General features: G+C 29.4%; 1 non-coding gene across 1 annotated transcript; it reads left to right on the top strand.

Annotated features, from left to right (window-relative positions):
- Positions 1-11,192: 11,192 nt before the first annotated feature.
- TRNAC-GCA (transfer RNA cysteine (anticodon GCA)) lies at positions 11,193-11,264 on the top strand. Its single transcript has one exon. It is a non-coding gene; the product is annotated as a tRNA-Cys (tRNA).
- Positions 11,265-13,377: the final 2,113 nt, after the last annotated feature.

Here is a 13,377-nt window from a genome sequence, read left to right as displayed (position 1 = left end):
TTTTTTGCCTTATTTTTTCTAGTATTTTTTCTTTCTACATTGTTTATTTTCAAACTCTTATTTTTCAATTCTATTCCTATTTTGCTTAGAATTTTCAAATTATTATTCTATAATTTCTAGCCCAATTTAATATTTATATCCAATTTAATCCAATTTTGTGGCAATTAATTGTGATATTTTCGCTATGAATTATTATCAATCGCGAGATCAACCCAAATACGTTTTTTGCGAGGTTGAGAAACTTCTTATTGTATCAATACCGACATACCCAAATCAAGTAGGTCGTCAACTCGATTTTTAGCAGCAACAGATTGACACACCCAGTTGAACTCCAACCAGTCTCGCACATCCATGCAGTTGTGCAATCGCAAGTTACCATTGCCGAGAAGTTTTGCTATGTCAAAAAATAAGAAAATTGTCGGAGAAACACTGTTGCAACATATTGCAAGAGAAGTTGAGCAGGATCAGTCATCTTCAACGCCTGGACGAGATAGGCTTATTACGTTACCGAAAAGTGTCCCCCGGATTAGATCTTGAGGGAGATTCAAGCGTCCCTCCATAAGTCGGCATTGGAGCTTTTCCGATACCTTACGGAGGTCTTGAAACCCACCATCCGCAAAGACATCTCGTGAGTAAAGGAAGAAAAAGCTCATAAGGAGAAATCAACGAAGATCAGTCCTGAACATCTTGGATTCGACCATCTGGTAAGGATGCCAAGAGAGGCAACGTCGGATTCATCGCCCATCCCACTCCAATACGGTCACGTGACTATATTAAGCAAGAGAACTAGACTTGGAATATTCCTGCCCGATGTCATGAAGATGGGAGAATTTTTAGGGCAGACCCCTCATTGGCTGCCCCAAGCTCTGGACCTGCAAAAAGCTCCGGAGCTATTCTACCTTCGTCATAATGGTATGTCAATTCATTGTTCAATGGAACACCTCCACCCATGCCTACTCCCGAAGTCCATACACAAGAGTAGCAGTGGCGCAAGGAGCTCCCGAAACATAGGTGGCATGCCTTTCAGCAGCTCCAAGGTTGTCTACCATCCTGCCAGCCCCGAGGATAACATGGAGATCAACTCAACCAGCTCCAAGAATGGTCTGAGGTCTGCATCGCTAGCTTCAAGAGTGTCCTGTGGGGCAATAGCTCCAAGAATGACTTGGGGGCAGCCCCAACAGCTCCAGGGATGACATAGAGATTAGCACCGTCAATTCCGGGAATGACTTTGGAGGCAGCTTTAAGAGTGACTTGAGGTGCAGCTCTGCTAACATTACCTCTGGCTGCGGGGCAAGGGAACAATCACGAAGGAAGTTTTTCCACAACTCCAGGGAAATATTAAGCCCACGGATCTCCAACCCAGGCAGCTCTGATGTATGTTGAGAATATCCTTAAATCCCGGGCACTAGTGGCAATGAGACCCAATTAGGGGAACCGGGTGCGATTCCCACCATGAGGACGGGTTCACCAAGGTTGTCCACAGCCTGCCCCGTACCCTCAACCAAGTCTTGAACAACCCGAGGGACAATTTGGGACAGCCTCGCAACCACAACCTCTCATTAACCTTCAGGCGATTTAGGAGGTTGTCCGGCACTTGTATGACGACCCTATTTGGTTTCCGGCAATACCTCACTACCAAAGGCCATTCCAGATCAGATTTCCATCAACCATCCACTTCTCCAAAATTTCAGGATTCCCGAATTCATGTTTTTTTCTGATGAAGATTCTCACTCGACTATTGAGCATAGTAGCCGATTCACGGCTCAATAAGGGGGAGAGTTCGAAAAGAACGACTAGTACAAACTTCAGTTGTTTTTGTTCTTACTAACTGGTCCAGCTTTTATGCGGTATGTCTCACTACTTTCGAACTTGTTTCACACATGGGCAAACCTAGGGAAGACGTTCCACGAATGTTACCACAACCTTCTACCGGATGTGACAGTCTCACACTACGAATTTGTGGAAAATGAGAGAATAGCATGTTGAACAGTTCTTAGAGCATTTTTGGATAACAGAGAGTCGATGTCATGTGCGCATACCCGAGAGCCGGATTGTCAACATAACAATTGATAACATGAACCAACAACTTCGGAAAAATTTGGAACGCCAGGGGTACTAGGACTTCTGATTGCTGATATCAAAAGTTGTCAAGGTGGAGCAGCTCATCAAGGACGCTCAGACAACCTGGAACCAGGAACATTGGAACAGAGCTCATTCCTCGTATGGACGAAACAACAATTCGAATGTCGGGGAAAAAGTATATGAGGCCACTTTGATTTGAAAACAAGATAAGAGGGTGGATATCCAACCATTCCCTATGTTGATTAATACCGTCAGAGCACGCCCAACAAGAATCCAAGGATCAAGTTTTGGTTTAGGCAATAAGAACAAGAATTCCATCCCAAGAAGGACAATTTTTGAAAGGTTTGAGAGGTCAATTAAACTTCCAATAAAGAGCTCGGTGTGAGATAGGCCATCACTTAGCAAACACATTGGTAGATTTCAACTTCAAGAAAGATGACAAAGTATGGCGCGTGGGCTCCATGAACCAAATGATTATTACACCACATCCTACATACCGCTCTGAACAACCCTTCGATGACAGGATTTGGACCAACAATCAGAGGCCAAAAAAGACCCAGTCTCTCACTCAAATGCAAAAATGGAGGAGACAGTATCAACGCTGGACAGCTAGGTCCAGATGGAAGGAACTGCATCAATAGACTGGGCAACTCCAAACAGGCCACACATAGGGACTTGGGTAAAAAACACTAGATAAAAATGATTTGCGATACTAGCTCCGGATGTGTCAACAATGGAGGCCGAAGCAAGTAATTCCAAAAGACAAGCCTATCCCCCGAATAGCGACCTCCTCTGGAGGACCTAACAGCTCCAACTCCAGCTCCGGATGACAAATCTACGATTAAAATATCCAAATCTTTACTTACAATTTTGTATTTGAAATACAAACCAAAAACCACGTCATATTCTCACATAAATATAGTGAGCAAACAAATACCATAAGGTGTGTGCCTTACACATCCCCCGTGAGAACAATTGAAATAGTTTTATGTTGGATGGTTTTTTCATATAAATGGATGTTTTTTTTTCAATGAATCTAAGAAAATGTCACACAATGACTCTTAATTCGAAAAATAAAAAAATTAAAGTAGTTGAGTCTTGCTTGGTACAGGCGAAGGGCTTCTCAAGCCTATTTTCTTTATTTTTCTCTTCTTATTTTTCTCTCCTCATGTTTTCATTCTTTTTCTCTTTCATTCTCTCAATTTTCTTCTGTCATATTCTCTTTCTTTCTCTTTCATTCTTTCTTTCTCTTTCCTTATTTTTTATCTCACGTTCTCTCTCAAGTCATAGTAATTACAGTTATTGGACAAATATTATTTAATCTTCAATCAAAATTTATTGAAGGCTTGGACTCACATACATTTGAATGTATTTAGAAGCTTTTTGTATAATGAGTCATTATAGTTGCTCTGAGTAAGGGTGGCACTGTGCAATCCGTATGAACTGCACATCGGAGATAAAGTGTCTTAACTCAATCATGCCAACTCACCACCCAAACTACACACGCTTCCCCCGTGCCAAACCTCTTATAATATCTCCCCCTCCTCCGTCGCCGCCACAATTAAGCTTCGTAGACTATTGATTCATCTCCACATTTGCTTCATTTCCAATTCTATCTCAATTAAATCTCACCTTAGGAAGTCTGAATCGTTGGGATTTTAAGTTATTAGATGGCCGCGGGATCGTTAAACTAGCTAGAGTGTCAGATTCAACGATGTGAGTTTGTTGACGTGTATTTTTCAAGACCAAAACTTTGTGCTTTTACTGGAGCATTTTCTACTTTTTGTTTGACTATGACCGGAGCAAATATACAGAATGCTATAGTGTAAATAATTTTTTATTTTCTAGTAGTTAATCCACTTTATTTATTTATTTATTTGTATTTAATACTCATTTTCTCTAGTCCCTATCAATCTTTTCAAATTAGATAGGATTTTAACACATAAGAGTTCGTAGATACTACAACTTGAATGCTTGAAAAAAAATACATTTAGAGTTGTTAGACGTGAGATTTGCAAGTGAACCAAATTCAGTTTGCTAAGTTTCTCACCTTCAATGATAATATTTTTTTTTTTCACACTAAAATATCTTGTTGAGTTTCAGTAAAGTATTTTCCTTTCCTAGGAATATAAATTATCTTTATTTATGACTGGATTGACTTGTGTTGTTTAATTCATATTGTTAGATATTTTGATTGAACCGATAGGATTGCATTGACTATGAACATGTACTCAGGCTTTCCGTAACTTTTTTCTGCAAATGATATTTTAACCTTGATTATATTTTTTATGGAGTAAATAAATTATAACCTATTTTTGTTAATTGGACTTTAATGCATTATAATATTTTCAGAAATAAATGTCTATATATAATATTAGTTGGTAAAAGCACCACTAAAGGTGTTTTCCCTTTGACCTAAAAAATAAATTTTCTAAACAAGTATTTACAAGAAATCTCAAACTTGGAAAAGTGTTTGCAAAAAATATTGCAACAATTCCTTGATAAAAGATTGAAGTAACTTTATGTATCCGATCGAATTTTTAAGAATCATCTTGTCTTACACCAGTTTCTCAATGTTAATATTTACGGTGAGAAACACTTTATTAGGTTTGTCTTTTACAGTGCTATGATCATTTATATATTGAGACTTTTGCGCAAGGCAGCTGAAAGAAGAGGGCACCCTTTTTGGGCTTGTGGTCCAGAAAATATGGGTTTCTATAATTCACGGCCACATGAAACTAGTTTTTTTTTTGTGATGGGGTGATTATTATGGCTATTATGGAAGCTTTTTCCTTAGTTGGTATTCTCAGGTCTTAGTTGATCATGGTGATCAGGTCCTTTATCAAGCAAAGTTAACTTTTGAAGCGACTCACATTGTTGCAAAGGTAGCTTGTTCAATTCGATTATAGAAATTGATGAGTGCAAGTTTGTCACTTCATGAAGAAGCCATGTAGCTCACCTTAGTTACTTTCATTGAATGTTTTCCTACTTTATGTGCAAATATTGAGCTTCATTTCCCCTCCTTCTTTACTATCCATCCATTGCAAAAAAAAAAAAAAAAAAAAACATAAATTATTTCACAAGCTCTTCTATGCTGCTTTAAATTTTGGAGTAGTTATCTAGTGTTCATTGGTGGTACAAAACAACTAGTCATGCAGCTGAATTAACTGCCAAATTTTATAATTCATCTAATCATGATGACTATACTATTATTATGGCGATGCTAAAGAATTACAATGCTACTCTATGCTTTACATATTCTAAAAAAAGCATGATAGATCATCATGTGGAATTCTCTTGAATCTCTTACAGATCCCAATGGTTTGGCTTGGCAAGTAAGACATATGTGTAGTTTGTGTCTTTTGTACGAGATAATATATATAATCGTTGAACGAAAGATAGTATATTTTCCCTCATCTATTTCAACAGTTGAGAGCGTCAATTTCATTAGTACTTGTCAGAATCTCAAGTTAACAGCATTATAATGTAGGTTAGAAATGTAGCTTGGGATGCTCACATACCAATTGTTGGTGAAAATTCTTTTCTATACCATAGAAGAGAAGGGTGTGGCTATTTAGTGGACAAGGCAAAGTCTATCAATGCTCTAGATGAGAGGCACTTTTCTAGTTTTATCTATATGAGGATCAGCCCGCTACTCATGGAACGGCAAAAACCTCTTTGAATTTGAATGGTTTGTCCAGAGAATGCATGGTAATATTATTAACACATCTTTACCAAGTTTGTAGATACCTTTATCTATTTTGTGTTACGAGTTTATTTCTTTTTCCTTCTCACTTTGTGCTATAAGGTCATTGATGTTTTTGCCGATGATGTATTATAGTATTTTGACTCTCATCATCGATGCATCACCTAATGAATAGTTAGCCTACAGCTTGTTATAATTTGTTTATATTCTTTGGCGGTAAAACATAGCCTTTGTACTTTTGTGTGTGGATACTCTTAAAGAAAGTTTATGTTCTTAGTGAATTTTTTTATTTATATTTTCAATTTCCTTTCATGTTGTATATACACAGCATTGCATATTGATAGAAGATTATAATATATGTGAGAGAAAATTATTATGCATTAGTTTTCAATGTTAGTACTGTCAATCCATTGAGTTATTCAAAAGAACAATATTGTTCGGTTTATTAAGCTTGAACTAGATTAAGTAATTACTGTTGAAATTGGTGTGTTTGTTTGAGGGATTTTGTAAAAGTTCCACTATTTATCCAAAAAATTTCCCCAAAAAATATCAAATCAAACACTTATTTTTTATTTTTTATATTATTCTAAAAATCAATTTTACACTTAAAACATCACATCAACACCTATTTATATCACATCATACAACTATTCCAATTCAAAATTTTTACTATTCAAATCCTAACTCAAAACCCTAACCTCCAAACAAACACAATAATATATTTTAGTTGATATTATTTAGATTTGTTAGTTATCATATAATCGAATTTAGTAGATTAGATTGTTATTATCGAGATATGATACTAGATTTGACTATTATTATTTAGCTTTATCCTTTTGTATAAGGTCTATTTAATATACCTTAATTTTATTATCAATACATTTTAGAAATTTCTCTTAGAGTTTTTACATGGTATCATAGTCTTTTTTTTCTTTTTTTTTTCTCTAGGTACATCCCGTAATTTTAATTTGGAAAACACTTGTCATGAAATACCATCATTAGAAACAGTGTGTATAAGTTACCAACGTTGGTCAATATTTGGTCAACTCTGGTCAATGCAGACAACAATTTTGTTGCCGCCGAATTTTGCTGGATGTGCAAGTGGGTTCAGTGTCCAATTATTAGAATTTTCCAGCGAAAACATACTTTGATATTTTCAGTCCATCTGTCAAAGTTTTAATTTTGATTAAGGCTTTTGGTTTGATATTTAATTACATGTCTAGAGTTTCTGCCTATTAGGGTTTAAATTCTCTGGAATTAGCGTCGCCACAGCGACAAAGAATCCCTAGTGCCACCGTGACATAGGATTATCGTCATCAGAAATCCTACTTTGATGCCGTCGCAGCGACAAAGGATCGTTTCCGCCACCACGACAGGGGATTGTGGCCATTAAAAAAATTTCTAATTTGGCCGAAACTTTAAATATTAAAGTTTCTGTCATTGCGACAGAGGATTAATGCCATTAGAAACATTAATTTGACCAAAATCTTAATTTCATGGGATTTAACGTCCCAACCAAACAAAGAATTGATTGAATGTTTATGTCTAGTTATGAAATCCTCCATAATCAATCACCTCATATTTTGTCTGAAAAACTCAAATTAGTTTCCACATTACCAACTTGAGTTTAAGGTGGGGTGTTGAGATATATTTTAAATAGATATTTTAGTTGATATGATTTAGATATTTTTTAGTTATCATATAATCATATCTACTAGATTATATTATTGTTATCTAGATATGGTACTAGATATGATATTTAGCTTTATCCTTTTGTATAAATAGACCTTATTTCATTATAAATACATCTTAAAAATTTCTTTTAGAATTTTTAAAATTAACTTTACCGAGTTGAGTTCAAGATTAAAAAAATAGTATACTCATAATTAAGTTGGGCATGTATTACTTTCTCCGAGTAATTTAAGAACTTAATTTGTCATTTTTTAATAGAATATTGTTTTCTATATGGATATTTTGGGTTCGGGCTTGTGTTAGACTTGACTTTTGTAGCATAAATAAGCCTTGAACCAAAAATGTCGAATTTAATATAATTTTTCAATTTCGTGATATAGAGACCTCGACTCAATCAACAACTTTGGTGTTGACTTGGCTGGCTCAACTGTTACAGGGGAAGCGATACTCAACCATCCAGGTAGATAGTGAAGAGAAGAATACTTACATATACAATATTAAGCTAACAACATGAATATAAAGGGATGATGGCAAAGGTATACAGACTAACAATATTCAGGTGACAGAACTTATACGTATGTATACATACATATATCGTTATAACTGGATACTATTCTTGTTATTGTTGCTATATTATTGTTAGATGATATGATTTTTTATTTTTCAGCCAGGAAGAATGACTGATATATCAATCATCTATATAGATATACATATATATCAAAGGTCAAAGTTTCATTTGCAATATTAGCTAACAGCATTTCATTTCTATAGCATGTTGAAGTTTTTGCATGAAAGAGAGTGGAAATATGTTGTTTGGATTCTATTTGGGAATATTTGGTTTATATTTTGTATTTAAATAATATTTAATGAAATATTTTGTAAGAGAAAAAAATATATATATACAGAATCTAAATAATAAAATTTAACAAAATTATACTAAAAAAAGCACACCCTTAAAGACTAAATAGTAGACATTTGATCTCTACCGATCCAAACGTAGATAAAGCTATATATTTGGTAAAAGTTTTACTCCAATAGAACAACGTTTGCTATGTTTATTATATTGAGTTTGCAATCGTCTTTTGACAATGTATTCTCTATCTTATATATAAAATAGAATATTGTTGATTGATTGTGGTTTGAAAATTTTGAAATTGAGTATTTATTTGAATATTTATTTAAATAATATTGTAATATAATATTTTGTAAGAGAAAATAATATATTTTATTATAAAGTGGTGATTTGAATTTGGGTGCTTCCTTTAGGTTTAGTTTTGGAAAATTTTGATTTGGATTTGTATTAAAATAATATTTTATGAGATATTTTGTGAAATAAAAAATATGTTTTTAAAAAATATATATATATTGAGTTCAAATAGTAAATTTTGAAAAATTTTGTTAAAGAAACACCCAATATAATAATATCACAATTAAATTTTAATACTCCCTCGCTCTCTTAACAACGTATCAATTTATTATTTGTGTCATAGTATTTAATATTAAAAATATTTTTACATTTATATAATATTTTATACAAATGTTATTGCATATGTATTATACAATTATTTTTATTTTTTATTTTCTTAAATTTTTACTATGTATGAATAAAATATTAATATTTAAAATTTCACATGCGAAAAATAAATAGATAATTAGTAAGGGGCAGTATATTATTATATATTAAAAATAAAATAAATTATATAATTCATAATAAGATTATAAAAAATATTTTGAATGAAAGAAAATAATTATCAAATAAAGTGAACATTATATTTTCTCGTTCCAATTCAATATATTATTTTTACTATTTCATTTCATTTAAATGTATTTAAGTAAAAGTAATTAATAGACAAATACTGTTTTTTTTTTCTTTTTTGTACTTTTAAGGACAAAAATGATAAAATCATTTTATATATTACTAAAATTAATTTTTACTATTTTTGTTTGTTTCATTCAAAAATATTTTCTTTTTTTTATTATAGTAAAAGTATTCACACATTAAAATCAAAATATTCTTAATTTGTATATAAATTGCAAATATATCATTATGTGTATATATAAAGTACAAATGACAAAAATATCATAATTATCTTACACAATTTTACTAACAAATAAAATATTATAATTTTTTAATCTATTATAAAAACTCAAATAGGTACTTTTGTCCGGTATAGAAGAAGTATTATTTCTTAATTCATTACAAAAAAATATATATATATTCTATTGGAATTGAAAGATTATTAATTAATTTTATTATGCTTCATCCGTCTATTTGGTAAGTATATATTTTGTTATTTTTTATTGTCCAAACACAATATCATTTACTTTTGTAATATGTATGGATCCTACTATATATTAAAGATATTTTTCACATTTATACTTATTTACATCAATATTCTTATATCAAATGACTAAAATAATCTTTACATATTAAAAATTATCACTAATTATTATTAAAATTTAATATTTATTAAATTTCATGCAAAAATAAATATATATTTTTCAAATGACTAAAGAAGTATAATCTATTAGAGTAATTTTATACTTATAATAATATCCTTCTCCGATCCTTAAAAGCATGCACATTCATATTGAATAGAGTATCTTTCTATATAGTTAAACTCGAATTGCGTGTCTAATATAAAAACAAAAATATTTAATATGGCATCGATGAGGGTTTGTTTTATTATTTTATTTCAACATTATACTTTTAATATTTTCATCTCAATTTTTTTAAAAAAATATATATAATTATTAAAATCAATTTATAATTTTTAAAATAAATAAATATATTTATATACAATCATATTTCTTTCATATATAATTAATTTATATTTATTATATATAAATGTAAAATATAATGCTCCTTCGGCTTCATCTTAATTGACATTTTTGTTTTCTATTCTATAAAAATTGGCATATATTTTTTTTTTATTTTTTCTATTCTATAATAATTGACATATTTCTATTTTGAGTAAAACTTATAAATTAAAACATATTTAACAATAAGACCCACTTAATATCCCTTTTATTTATATCATCTTCTCAAAAAATAAATATTTTTATCTGTATTTAAAACTCCACTTTTATTGTAAAATTACTTTATATTAATTATAAATATACAAATCCGCACCCCTAGTTTCGATAGGCATTCTAATGAATTTTAAACATTCCCATTATGAAATTAATTGAACAGATGAAATATTAATTTCTCTCTCTTAGTCTTTCTTTAATTCCAAAATACGTAATACTCCCTATGTTCCTTAACAAATTTTTTTTTTTTTTTTATTTTGGTCCGTCTTATAACAAATTATCAGTTTCTTTTTTTTTTTAAGTAATTGTACTATATACCTAACATTACAAATATCCTTACAATTTACCATATATTACACAAATATCATTACATATTTACATTTATATCACACAATACTAATAAGGTTACTTTAGTCATTTCTACTTTATTTCTAATACATCTCAATATAATATTAATATTTTTAAAACTCCGTATAAAAAACAAACGAATACATAGATATGGGGCGTAGGGAATATATCTTGAGAGATGGAAAGCGGAGGACTAAGTTATTTGTGAATCTTATAAAAATATTAATTACAATTAACGTGAGAAAATCATTTTAATTTATTTTTAATAGAAAATTCGGTATCAATCAAGATAATATATTTTTGTAATTATTTAAAATTTAAAAGCAGTTATGGGTCCATAGCTCAGTGGTAGAGCAATTGACTGCAGATCAATAGGTCACCGGTTCGAACCCGGTTGGGCCCTTTTCTATAAAATCGTTTTCTCTTATTTGTCCATTATTTTTATTTTTGTTCATCTCACCTTATTTGACATAAATATGATTATATATTTAATCACATTTTAAAATTTTTTAATTTATAAGTTTTTAATCTTAATTATACTATTTAGTTATTTTAATCTTAATTTATAATCTGAATTTTCGTATTTACAGTAAACTGGACACAAAAGGTAAAACATAAAAATAGGTTAGGAAGACAAATGAGATTTTCTCCCATTCTTGTAAAAGAAAATAATGTAACTCTATCTTTTTAATAAATTTAGCTTCATTTATTTTCTATATGTACAAATAAGTAGGACTAACGTCATAAAAAAAGAAAAAAAAATAATATTAAATTTGACGGACGAAAAGAGTACTATTATATTAGAAACGGTTGTTAATATTTTATGAAAGTTAACAAATTAAAAAACTCATTTATCACATCTATCCCTATCAATAACAAAATTCAATTTATATTTATTTTTTGTATTTACTTTTGGAAAATTTTTATATAAAATGTTATAGTCACGTTATGATTTTGTTGTTTAATTGTGTTTAGATTATTCAACATAAAAAAATATAAATTATTTTTATTTTTATTATAATACTTTACTAAATAAAAAATCATTAAAATAGTAGTGCATTATAAATATTATACAAATTAATTATCTAGGACAGTATTTTTAAAATTCCGTACCAAAAGTTCTTCTAACACTTCAAGTAACTCCATTTATGCGGTTTTACCTCTAAATAATTTTACTCCAATTATAATTCAATTTTTCACTATTATTTTTCAAATATTCATTTTTTCCTATTATTTTAAACAACTTTTTATTTTTATAATTTAAAATAATTTTTTTGAAATTTAGAAAAATAAAAAATAAATTTAAAAATTAAAATTTTAAATTTTAAAAATTTAAAATAAGAAGGCAACGCTAAAAAATGGTGCTAGATTTGACATCTGTTGGAGACAACCGACGCCACCATTAATGGCACTGAATTGAAGATGCCCTTAGCAATCAACTTTACGAATGTCATCGTGAAAATGTTACGAGTACATGAGATTATTTTTCATAGAGATCACAATTGTATTTGTGGGTCGTAAATGTCAAACCACATATTCCTCTATGTCACTTGTACTTGTTCCTTCTTCCATTCTTGAAACATCATTAAGTTTGTTGCTTTTTCTTTTTCAACGGCCTAAATTTTTATGAATATTATTAAAAAATATATAATGTAGACAATATATATATACATTTTATCAACTAAAAAAAAATAATTTAATATAAAATATTATTTTTTTTATATTATCAACATAGTCTATCGTACCTAACATAAAAATAAAAATAAAAATAAAATTCACTCAAAAACACGAAAGGTATATTTCTTTCGATGAGTTTTGAAATTAATTTGAATTTGATATTAAAACAATATGAAATATTTTGTAAAGAAAATATATATATATATTATTTGAAAAAATACAAAGTACAAATAGTAGAATTTTAAAATTTGGATTATAAGAAAACACATCCAAAATGAAGAATTTAGATATGTTTACCGGTCAAATTAGCATTATGTTTTTCATTTTTTATTTTTATACTTTCAGATATTACATTGTGTGAAATACACTGAATTTTCTTTTTAGTAAACAAATATATTTACATAGATTCAAAACTATTTTTCTATAAAATTAATTATATTAATCATAAATAAGTGTATATATATTTTATATTTATATTACATTATATAAAAATATATATATAAAATAATATCCATATATTTTATTAAAGCATAAAATTCAAAACACTTAAATATGCATTTAAAAAAATTATTATACTAGTATTATAGATGAAATATTATTAATGAAATAAATTTCATTGAGGTTAATTTAGAGCGTTTAAATTGGCTTAAAAAATAAACAATTTATATTTGGATAAATCATTATATTTGAATATAATAAAATTGGAAGTGTTTGACATAATTATGTAAATATATTTTTCTATTATACTTTTATAATTTATTTTAAAATTTTAGGAATTATATTTAAAAAAAATTACATTATCTAGCGTATTTGAAAACATATATATTAAATTTTATGTA

Source organism: Andrographis paniculata, unplaced genomic scaffold (genome assembly GCF_009805555.1).
Source record: "Andrographis paniculata isolate CXL003 unplaced genomic scaffold, ASM980555v1 Contig62END, whole genome shotgun sequence".
NCBI lineage: Eukaryota > Viridiplantae > Streptophyta > Magnoliopsida > Lamiales > Acanthaceae > Andrographis > Andrographis paniculata.
The sequence above is the reverse complement of the archived record's forward strand: the minus strand, read 5'-3'. Positions and strand labels throughout refer to the sequence as shown.